A 12,269-nucleotide genomic window follows, 5' to 3' on the forward strand; every position below is an offset into this window, starting at 1 on the left:
GCAGATCTACCTTGTCAGGTATGCAGAGTTCCTGGGCTCCTACCCCCTCCCTGCTCTGTTCCTATTGCTCCTGCCTGTAGGCTGGAGTAGGGGGAGGGCTTGGGTCCTTCTCAGTCTTAGCTTTGCTGCCTCATCCTTTTCTGTGTGGTGCTCTCTTCTTCCTCAGGTGTAGGGGTCTGTTCTGCAGTCTTCAGGTTGCTTCAGGTCTAGCTGCATTTGCTGTATTTTCCTCTTTTATGTGTTTTTGGAAGGAGGTTTTTCCATCTTGCCTTCCTATTCTGCCATCTTTAATCCACCTCCTTATGTTTCTTTTTGCAAAAATTAGCAAATGTGTCTGTGTTTCTGTATATAATATATATTATTTTCCTTTTTTCTTATACAAAAGATAGCATAGTATATATACATTCTTTTGCTTTTTAACAATAATAGTTCACAGAATTCATTCTTGTACCTTTTGTTTGTTAGTTTCTGCATAGTTATTCCATCATGTAAATATTGTAATAAATATTTTTGGTAGAAATATTCCAAAGTAGATCATCTACATTTGCTCTCTTACAACACTAAACTATGTTTTCTACCTTTATCTTGCATCTACCTACCACTTCAGCATTTTATTAAAATAATAATAATAAAGAGAGAAATGTGGTATCCACATATAAATCAAGTATAAAAATCAAACAAATATTCATATTTGAACTGACTGTTTATAGTTCATAATGCATGATCAAAACCAAAAGTTTCTGTGATGACTGCCCTTGTACTGTTCACCATGTAACTTATTCACTATGTAAGAATTTGTTCTCCATGTAAGAACTTGTTCGTTATGCTTCAGAAGATTGGAGACTGATGAAAATTGGGCTTGGGGTGGATTAATGATTATACATTGAGCATTGAGTCCCCTATACAGAATTTTATTGTTGTTAACAACCATTTGATCAATAAATAGGAGAGATGCCCTCACAAAAAAAAAAAAAGTACACACTTCCAATTGTAAAATAAATAAGTAACCAGGATGTAATGTATAGCATAAGGAATATAGTCAAAATATTGTAACATCTTGGTATGGTGATAGCTGGTACCTAGAATTATCATGTATATAAATGTTCAATCACTGTGTTGTACACCTGAAACTAATGTAATACTGTGTGTCAACTACCCTTCAATAAAAAATAATTATCTAAAAAAAAAACAAAAAAAACAAAAAAAAAGGGGCTAAGATGCTAAATTTTGTTACATGTATTTATCACAATAAAAAAAGGAAAAAAAGCAACTGGAAAAAAAAAATTCCAAAGTAAAATAGCGATAAAAACTACTTTATAAAATTTGCTAAAGACTAAAAATCTACAGAAAAAGCATATTGGGGATGATTAGACAAAAATAGAGTTATTGGAAACAGTAATCATTAAATAAAACTGGAAAAGCTAAATCTTCACAAGATAAAGTTTATTAATCACTAAAATTTGATACCAGAGTCAACTCATCTTGACAAAATTTAAATATGACAGATTCAACCTGTGGAAACTGGGTTGTTAGAAAAGCTGACAGAGACAATTACAATGGTGAAAGCTATAATTGGGAAAACATAATATTCTCAAGAAATCTGATGGAATAATCATAGCTTCAGAGTAATATTTAAGTTGGAATCAATTTCAATAAGTCATTTCAGTTACAATGAGTAAAAATGAAAAAAAAATCAACTTTTCTGTATAGAAAATAATCAAAGAATCAAAGTGGATTAGTGGAATAAGCTCCAGAAAATATTTCCTTGATGTAAACTGATTGTGTTTATATAATTCTTAAAATACTTTACAGAGGATCAAATTATCTACCGCAACATAAGGTGGTTTCAAAACAAACTGTACTAGCTTGCCTTGGGCTCCTTTTCTATAAGTTCTGCCCTTGATTTTTTCATCTCTTCTTTTTTTCTGTCTTCTAGAGACTTTGATGTATCATTTCAGAACTACTCAACTATGAATCAATTAATCTTTTCTTTGAAGCATTTCTTTCTCCCTCCCATTTCTCAACAATTCAAAACCTCTTTAGTTTCAAGCCCTTGACTTCATCAAGCAAGTTGGTCCCTCCTTCCTTCCTTTCATCCCTATCATGAATCGCACATGGTCTGTGCTGACATTTGCATATTTCTAAAACTCATTAGCATCTTAAAGAGAGCAACCAGCCTTCCTTACAGGTGCCCTTACCACCTTCCTTTGAAATCTATTCTGACCTTTCTGGCTCCCTGCGTCTTCTCTCTCTCCTCAGCTAAAGTTTTGATTCCCCAAAGCACGTTTAGTATAGCTGTGGCTGGGATCAGTCCGATTCTTGATTGGGGGAATTCTATGAACCTTTGGTGAGGAGCTCCAATTACTAAGCATCTCACTCATCCTGCTGCCATTTCCAAGTTGGCAATATGCCCTGACTTGGTAATCATATTTAGGATTATGTTTCATCTATCTTACATCATATACCCCAATTCCAGACTCTGTATTCCTGTCTTCTTACTTTCTGCCTGAGTTTCTGTTTTGATAGCATGGTTGGTATTCCTTTCTTAGACTCTGTAGTCAACTTTTTAAGTGCCTGGAGTCCTATCCTTGACCTGGAGCTTCCTGTTCTGGGGCTTTCTGATATATGTCAGCTGCCTGCCTGATTGACCTCTGAGTATTACCTGCTCTAGACTACTGATTTCGAAGCTCTTCTTATCTACTGAAACATGTATCCCTTATTTCATGTTGAGCCTTCCAGGCACTCACCACTTGACTATAATCCTCTCCCATCCCCACAATTTTCTCCAGGTAAGTTGTAGGGCAGGTTATGCTTTTTTCAATTCCTGGACACCGACTCTACCCTCTAGTATCTGCTCAATTCTAGGAAGGTAGCCCAAATCTCAAGTTAATCATTCATTCCAAATTCCCATTTTCTCAAAATACTTAACATGTTTAAGTACCTAGACTAACATTTTATTATATCATTCTGTACCCCCTTTTGGATTATCTCTTAAGGATAATTCTCTTTTGAGAAAGACTTTTTTTGATGTTTTGTTTGCTCTACAATGCTCGTAAATATTCTTAAAATAACAAACATTTCACCTATTACTTCTATTTATCCAAAGATTTCATATCATCATTGTTCCTATAACTGAAAGGTTATTGATTGATTTGTTGAAATTTTGTTATGTGCCAAAACTCATTGGCAACAAAGACAAATAGGATATAGTCCTTGGCCTTAGGAAGCTCACAGACGACACAATTACAATACAATATGATAAAAGTTCCACCAGATGGGATATGCAAGGAGCTCTGAGAGCACAGAGGGAGGCTTGACTCACCTGCCTTGGAATAAGAGGATCAAGGTCTGGTTGCATCACAATTTATTTGAGCTGGTTCCTGAAAGATGAGTAAGAGTTTGCCATAGAGAGAAAGAATATACCAGGCAGAAGAAACAGGAAGTAGAAAGATACTCAGGCATGCTAGAGCACGGCCTTTCCACTGAGGAAGCATGAGTAATTTGGGTGGCCCCATTGTAAACTCTGTTGATGGGGGAGGGGCAGGAAATGTGGCTGGAGAGACAGGTTGAGACCGCTGGGGAAAGACCTTACCTGAAATGCTAAGGAGTTGGGACCTGGTTCTATTGGTGATAGGGACCTATCCCTGAGAGTTGAGCAATTCTGCAACTGCCTTATGGGGGTAATCCAGCCCTTTTTGCCTGCCAAAAAATGTATTTACAACATTTTAAGAAATCAGCCAGACTTCTATGGTCTGGAAGTATGAAATGTTGGTATGATTCTCCCAAAAGTCAAGTACCATTCTAGATATTATCTGTATAAATATATTTTCTCACATTTTACATACAAATATCTTTCCTTACTTTTTGGATACCTTAGTATCATAGTGTCCTGATAACTAATATTTATTTACTTATATTTGAGTTTTATGGTAAATGTACAAATTTTCTTCTGGAAATAGTCATCTTCTGTGTGTGGTGTGTGTGTGCCTGTGTATGTGTGTGTTTGCATGTTTGTGTGTAAAAGAATGAGAGAGAGATTGGGACTGGAAGTTTCGTGATGTGGAAATGTAGGTGTTGTATTTCTCCAAGTTGCTTTTATCATATATGGCTTTTTCTCTGTCTTACTGTTAGGATAAGCTCTCAAAATTTTCTGGTAAAAGTCTTACAACTTTAATTTTATCACAGTTCTATAAAAGGAATTATCTGTCAAGTATCCATGAACATATTTTCGAAACTCTTCCCTTTCACAAATATTTTCAACAGCTGTGCTCTAGAGAAGCATGAAAGAGTACTCCTGAGAATAGTTGATCTTCTGCCTTGTTTGTACATGTAACTCTTAGTGAAATGCAAGAATATCAATCAATTATTTGCTCAACATTTACTTAACATTTATTATACACCAGGCACTCAGCTAGGAGCTGGGGTGAGGTTTACAAAGATGAAGGGTGATCCCTCCTTACTGGTGCCATCTTGATACCTATTAGTCATTTCCTCCTCTGTCGTCCCAGCCTGAGGCTGCTTCACTCTTACCTGCTTGGCCATGCATTTTTCCTCAGAGGGTGATGTGTGGGCCACTGGAGTCCATTGCCAAGACCACCCAGAGCAGAAAGTACATGGACATGTGTGTCCTTTTGGGAGATTGTAGTTAATGACAGAGGGCAGAGGCTTCATCTAAAATTTCTTCTGTGCCCGGCTTCCCATTCTGTCTCTTGCTTCCTCTGTTCCTTATCAGTTTCTCTTTGGAGCACTGGGGATAATTTATGACCTAAGACAACAGCCATGTGTAGAAGTCAGGGTTCTCCAGAGAAAACAGAACCAAGAGGAGATACATGGATAGATGTATATATATGTATACACAAAAACACATATATATGTATGTATATATACACACATACACAGACATTGGATTCTTGTTATTGACAATTCATAGTAGTTATGCACCATTAAGTTACTATTAAACTAAACGAGCAAATACTGAGCCACTGTTCCTAGGGGAAATACAAGGTCAGGTTCTTGGGGTCCATGGCACAATATTCTCACCAACTGATCAATACATAACCTTGGTTTATGTGTATTTCTGTTTAAAAACACCTTATATAAATATATATGTAATTCATTAATATTGAACTTACGGTCAATAGATTTGTCACTCCTGCCTGAACGAAGATGACCTAAGACATGTATTTTCTCTGTAAGATGCATCACAATCTTCTTGTGCTTATAAACACTAGGTAGCCCTTTAGCACTATGCTGGGGGAGAGGGAACATTTAAACAGCAAAATTAAGAGAGGCACAAAAAAGCAAAAGAAATAGCACTAAATAAACCATGAAAAGGAGACTTGCTTACAGCATGAGATCTGAAAGAAGGCAGAGATTTACCTGTTTGACCTTAGATGGGAACATGTGTGTCAGGTGACTCAAATTTTTCACTACTCCATGCATGTCCATGAAGGACTGCAAAAGTACCATGAAGTATTATTTTGGGGATTACTAATAAGTTTTCACGAGTAGGCAAGTTATCATATACAAAATCTATAAATAATGAGAATTGACTGCATATGTATGTACGTGTGTATTTTGCATATATATGTGTTGTACATGTATATGTTATAGATACATGCAATATACATATATATACAATACAAACATGCATCCATGCACATGTACATACAAGCTTTAATCTTGAGGCACAATTTCTTTTCCAGGAAACCTGTTTTGCCCTTAAGGCTTTCAACTGATTGGATAAAGCCCACTCACATTATTGAAGGTAATCTCCTTTACTTAAAGTCAGCTAATTATAGAATATTATCCATATTTACAAAGTCATTCATAGCAACACCTAGATTAGTGTTTGATTAAATAACTGGGGTATAGTTTAGTCAAGGTGAATCACAAAAGTAACTTTTACACCATGTAGGCAATTTAATCTGAGGTTAGTGTCTCCATTCTTAAAATATTTTTGGTCATGTGGTCTCTAGATTTCTCCACAGGCTGTTTGCAGGGTCTCTATTGCATCACCTACTAGAGATCATTCTCCTTCTTTTCTTTGGAAGCAGGATAAACACCATTTGTTTCTTGGGATTAGGCCCCCAGAGCATCATCCTCATTTCAAGAAATTTAGCCAAGTATTTTCTCATATGGCTGTAAGAAAAATAAAATCCATTTTCATCTTGATTTTTCTAGATGGGGGATCAGAAATAAAGGACAAATGGTAGATTTGAGATGCTTTTGAAGAATGATAGGATTGGAGGAGTCTGAGAGAGACTGGGTGTGATCTAGGGGGAGGGTCCAATGGGAACAAAGTACAGGGATGAGACAGAATCTTCATGGAAGAAAAATTGTTCTGGGCTGGCTGGCCATTACCATTCATGTTTCTGAGCTGAAAGAGATGGAGATGGAAAGGTGGTTCATACTGCAGATTCTTGAAAGAAACAGTAAGTAATGAGGAGATGATTATATGAGAACAGCAAACTTAGGCATTATGTTTTCATTTTCATGTCCTCCTCCTCCTATCACCTATCCCCTTTCTCTTCTCCTTAAAGAACTCCCTTCATGTCCATCCTGAGCTTCTAGTAAAGTCTTTGAATGCTGGTTCTGACTATGGTGCCAGGTTGAAGGTCTGGGAACAGCGGGTGGAAAGGAAGAGACATAAAAAAATTGAAAAGGAGGATTTGGGACTGGACATTAGTAGGTCATTAAAGAGTATGATATTTACCCCATTTTCCACTTGCCAAGTGAGCGAAAAAACAGGAGAAACTCATAAGGCAGTAAGTAAGTATCACATACCAAACTGGCTGTCAGGGGAAGTGCAGCTGACATTAAAGGAAAAGCTTTGAAAATGTAAGAAACAGCCTCTTCCTCTCCATCCCAGAGAGTGGCCCTGGAGAGAGCTGAGTGCATCCTGTATTCTATTCTCCAGGCTCAGAAATCACAAAGCACTGACTGAAAATGGCTGTTTCCTTTGTTCTCCCTCTTAGAGATGAGGGACTTTGGGAGGCATTTATAGGCAGTTAAAGTGCAAATGGATGTTGAGTAGTTCTCACTTTACAGAAAAAAAAAATTTTCAAACAAGTTGCCTCCAGGTGCATCCCAAATGGCATGTTGATTGACTTGGTTCAAAAAGAAATTAGGGATGTAAATGTGTTTGAGAAAATTATTATCCAAATCACAACATTCTCTTCAGACAGTTGTTTGATTGAATACTGAAAAGAATGTTAAAAATTTTGCAGCCGAAGCCTTTGCCAAAGTATTAAATGATAAACTGGTATGAATTCTCTTCTTGCCCTCTGAGGAAAAGATCTTTGCTTTTGATATTAATTCAGATTTGTTTGCATGTATAATTCAGACACATTTGTAGGTGGCCTTCTGTCAAAATGTCATAAGATTTCATCTTTAGAATTACTAATACTTGGAGTGATATAATGAGTATTAAAATTATTGGCCTACACAACTGTCACTGGTGTCTTAAAGCAAATGGGCTGCAGACAATATTTCTCAAAGTGAATATGCTCAACCTGAAATGACATAATAAAAATATTTTTCATTTGTATATTAGTTAATCTTTTCAAAAAGTGTTTTACTGATTTTTCTTATGAAGACCTAATAATGAACACCTGAAGTTTCCCTTGATCAAAGATTTCTGCCTTCCTTATTAATTGGTCGATTCACTCCTTCTATAAATAAAGGCCAGTTATTATTAGACCCTGGCGATAATGGCATTGAAGAAGATAGTCAAGGATGCTGTTTCTGCAGAATTTAAGTGCTATTCTGGGGAGTCAGACAATATGAACAAAAGAAGTGGAGAAGAACATTTCAGAACCTGAGCTTCAGCTCCCCCTTCTACCATTAAATCTACCATTGATAATTAATTTCATAAAATAACATCATCCATCCTTTTAAATTATTGATGTTTATTTAATGGAGGGTCAGTAATTTTGTAATATGCATAAGTGGAGGGAAGGAGGAAGAAAAAGAATGTGGAAACAATTGGGAACAAAAAATTTAAAAAAATCAAAAGATTTTTCTGATGTTGATCTTTATAAATACTTAACAGGTTGGCCTTTCCTGTGATCACTCAAGAATGGTTAATGGATAATTCTAGAAAGATAATGCTGTTATTTTCCAGGGACTGAATAGCATGTATAAAAGCCCACACGCAAAAAAAAAAAATTTGTATCGATTAGCAATGCATTTATTTGGTCAATGAACCAAAATTGTATATTGCAAACCTTCCTAAGCAATGTCCTGTAACTAATAACTGTGGTTTTCAGTCCTCAACCAAGTGAAAAAAATCCATTTTCAGTTCTTAGTTGGATTGAACATCTTCCTCCTTCCTCTGCCTCCCTGTCTTTCCCACTGTCACCTTCAGTAGTTCAACAGTCTCTCAAGAACAAAAAGTTGAAGGCAGGAAGGAGGTCAGCATCAAAAGGGTAGGGTCATCTCTAGCTTTAACCTCTTACTCCATTTGGTGGGACCTTGTCTGCTCCTTTTCCAGGAACAACACACTTCTTACATTTTGGTAAAGGAATGAATGAATGTATGGCATCCCAAAAATTGAGATTTGGGTACACAGTTGAACAGGTTGGGGTCAGAGCGCAAATCTTAGGAGCAAGCCAAGCAGTAACCCACTTAAATGAAAAGCCTGCTATATATTCCTATATGCAAATACAACACAAAGCACACTCCTCTGGTCTGGTGTAGGTACTGCTATAACTTTCTAGTTACAAGATGTGGGAGAGAGAGACAGCCTGAGAACTAATAATGGATTTTATTTTTCATTTGGCCGAGTTCTGAAAATCACAAAATTATAGTTATTAATAACAGGACAATATTTAGAAATTATTGCATTTTGCCACTTCAATAAAATTTCCAAGTATACACATTTCCTCCACTGTATCCTCAAATATTTAAATTTTACATTTACGTCTGTATCCCCTGCCTCTTTGGGAAGAAGAGCAAATTGTACTTTGTAGAAAACAACAACACTGGGCTTGTAGGCAGAAGACTAGATTATACAGTTTAATAATTCTGTAACTTCTGGCAAGTTACTTTTTATCTCTGTATAAGTCTGAGGAGAGGAAATCCCAGGGCAAAATACCTCTAAAACTGAAATCAGTTAAAGGGAGAAATAAAGTTTAAAAACTGTTTATTGCTAACAAACTGCAGTCCAGGGTGGTTTCTCTTGCCTGCTCCAGCAGAAGCAAAACCAGCCCTGCCCCTCACCTCTCAGGTACAGATAAGCCCTCAATTGCCCAGGTAATTACCCATTGATATGGAGATGAACTTCTCTCCACCCCTGATGATATGCAAATGCACTAAAGCCAGAAGAGATATTCTGGAAATACTACAATTTTACCCACAGGCCACCCCTCCAGAAATCTCACCTTACAATCTGCTCATTCCCCCTCTTCTGCAATGGTCCCTGGGTAAGAAAACTGAAGCATTGTGACCAGACTAATAACATGCAATAGCAACAGCAATAAAATTATGACAATCCTCAAGCCAGAGGATTCAGCTAGGTTCAAAGTCTTACGCAGATTAAGTCCATAGCTCATCCATTCCATAGGCAGGCAGTAGCTGAGGGTTCAGAGCAATCATGATGCGGCAGCTGCAGCCAGGGGGCACATTCAGGCCACAAGGACTGTAGGAGAAAATAACCTTAAGGGCAATAAAAACACATGTTTTAATGACACCAGCATAGGCAAATTTTGTCCTTCAAGTAGGATACATGCAAGAGAGTGGTGCTGTGATAAAACAGTGGCAGGAATGGGATCTCATCCTGGTCTAGTATACCAGACTTTCACCCCCCTCCCTGTGGGAGTTACAGATGGGTCAATATATAGGTAGGGCTATGGGAGGTACATGCACTGGCCATAGAAATAAAACAGAACTTACCCGCAAGGAGCTCTTACCTTCTGGATGTTTTGGGTATGCTACCATGATCTTTGGGGGCCACTCTGCTGTTACTCCAGGAATGCACATGAGGCCAGCTTCCAGGCCTTTCCCCAAGGTGCCAGAAGGGCCAGCCATCGCTGGTCCAAGTGTCTGGCAGCAGGATGTTGCTCTGTTGGCTATATTCTGGCTTCCATAACTCTTCTTTGGTTTGGACGTACAATTGTATAGGAGAGGCAGCAAGGTGTGTGAGCATATCCACAGGGTTCAAAGCTCCTTTATGTAGCTTCTCGCTCAAATGCTGCAGGACTGTCCATAGGTGAACTGACCAGCCCCATAGACTATTGGTGTCCAACTTCAGGCCAGATTTCAACAAACTGTTGTACCTCTCTATCATGCCTGTCCCCATAGGATTATATGGTACATGAAATTTCCACTTTATTTCTAATTGCTGTACTCATTCTTGTAACACATGTCCAGTAAAGTGGGTGCCTTGATCGCTCTCAATCACTTGCAGCCAGCCATAGGCTGCAAAGAGAAGCTCCAGGTCCCTCTTGGTGGTTTGCTGATCTGCACAACTTATAGGGCACTCCTTCCGGGCTCAGCTGACTTCTTCAAAGGCCAATGGCAAACCCCACCAATGAGCTACAGCCCACATTGTCTTTTGCCCCGTGTGCAACAAACACTGATGTAGCCATTGGGCCACATCAGAGTCAGGCTTCCCTTCTAGCCAACACACCTGGGCCAGTGTGTCTACTTCACTATTCCCTGGGGATGCCAAAAGCAAATGGTCAGTCACATGATATATGGTAGGTGTCTGTGCCACACCACTCCGTGGCCTTTGGATCCAGTCTCATACCCACCCTGTGATGGGATAGGTGGTTATAACCTTGGTTAGAGCTGTTCCGGTGATGGGCTCCATAGCCAGCAAGGTGTGGTACACAGCAGCCAGTTGCTTCTCTATCAAGGTGACCCGGGCCTCTGCTCCTTTCCATAGTTGTGACCAGGCTCCAGCCGGCAGCAGCAGTGGCCTTAGGCTCAGGTCACAGGCCGGGGTTGGTACAGCCAGCAGTGGTGGTGGCACCTCCATGACCACACAAGTATAGACACATGTCCCTCAGTGTGAGCACCTCTTCTCCCCATCATTTCTAAGGGCGGCCCTCCCAAAAGTCGCACCCATTTTGACAGATTTCCAGGACAGAGGAATCCTGTTGACTAATGCCAGATGTGAGTCTGGGGAGAGGAAATCCCATGGCAAAATACCTCTAAAACCAGTCAAAGGGAGAAATAAAGTTTAAAATCTGTTTGCTGCTTACAAACTGCAGTCCAGGGCTGTTTTTCTTTCCTGCTCCAGCAGAAGCACAACCAGCCCTCCCTCTCACCTCTCAGCTACAGATAAGCCCTCGGTTGTCCAGGTAATTACCCACTGATACGGAGATGAACTTCTCTCCACCCCTGAGGATATGCAAATGCACTAAAGCCAGGCAAGATATTCTGGAAATATTACAATTTTACCCACACTTGGCCCACAGTGTTTCTCATCTATTAAATGGTAGGCATTCTTAGACAATCTCTAAACTGTCTTTCAGGATTAATTTTTCACCCACTTTGAGCAGTCAGTCAACATCAGTCTGGCATTGCTGGACTTCCAGATTCTGTTCCCATAGAAATTCACTTCCTTCTTGTCCTCTCTTACTAGGTATGCCAGTTGTCCACAGTGAATTACAGAACTACTCATACAGTGAGGAGGGAGGAGAAGATACTTTTTATCGATTAGTTGGCCTATTTCTGTGAACATATTATGTTTATATAATATTTTATTAAAATTATGTTTTATGCAACAACTGTAGGGAATGCTGGGGGAAATGCAAAGTTCACTTAAAATACTCCAAGCACACTTTGTTCACTGCCTCCACACATTTGTTACATGGAAAATTCCTTCTGGGCCTGTATTCCAGAGACAGAAATCAATGCACAATTCTGAAATGATTTAAAAAAAAGAACAACTTGGAACTGATTCTCAAGTAAAGAGTTGCTTCCATTTTTCATGACTGCACTCATGCCTAGACGGTGTCACATAGAATTCCTTTCTGATGATCCTTTCCTTGGGCCTAGTCTGCTACCATATTTTTTAGGCCTGCTCATCCTCTGTTTATAATCACTTCTCTCTTTTTACCTAAATTAAGACTGCTGACTTGTTATATGAATCTACCTGTCTCTTCATTTTAAACAAATCTTTGTAGAGCTGTTAAGTATTTTCTTAATTTTTGTTTTTAATTCACCTCTTTTTGGGTGTACAGTTGTATAAGTTCTGACAAATGCATAGTCATGTAACCAGCGCCACAGTCAGGATACAGGACAGTGCCCTTACACCACAA

General features: G+C 38.7%; 1 protein-coding gene across 1 annotated transcript in view; it reads left to right on the forward strand.

Annotated features, from left to right (window-relative positions):
• Positions 1 to 12,269, forward strand: part of ABCA12 (ATP binding cassette subfamily A member 12) — a 189,205-nt gene continuing 176,936 nt past the window's right edge. The window contains exon 1 of the mRNA XM_073218139.1: positions 1 to 18. The gene's annotated coding sequence lies outside the window, so the exon portion shown is untranslated. The remainder of the gene's footprint in view (positions 19 to 12,269) is intronic.

The sequence above is a fragment of the Manis javanica genome, chromosome 12, assembly GCF_040802235.1.
Source record: "Manis javanica isolate MJ-LG chromosome 12, MJ_LKY, whole genome shotgun sequence".
Classification (NCBI taxonomy): domain Eukaryota; kingdom Metazoa; phylum Chordata; class Mammalia; order Pholidota; family Manidae; genus Manis; species Manis javanica.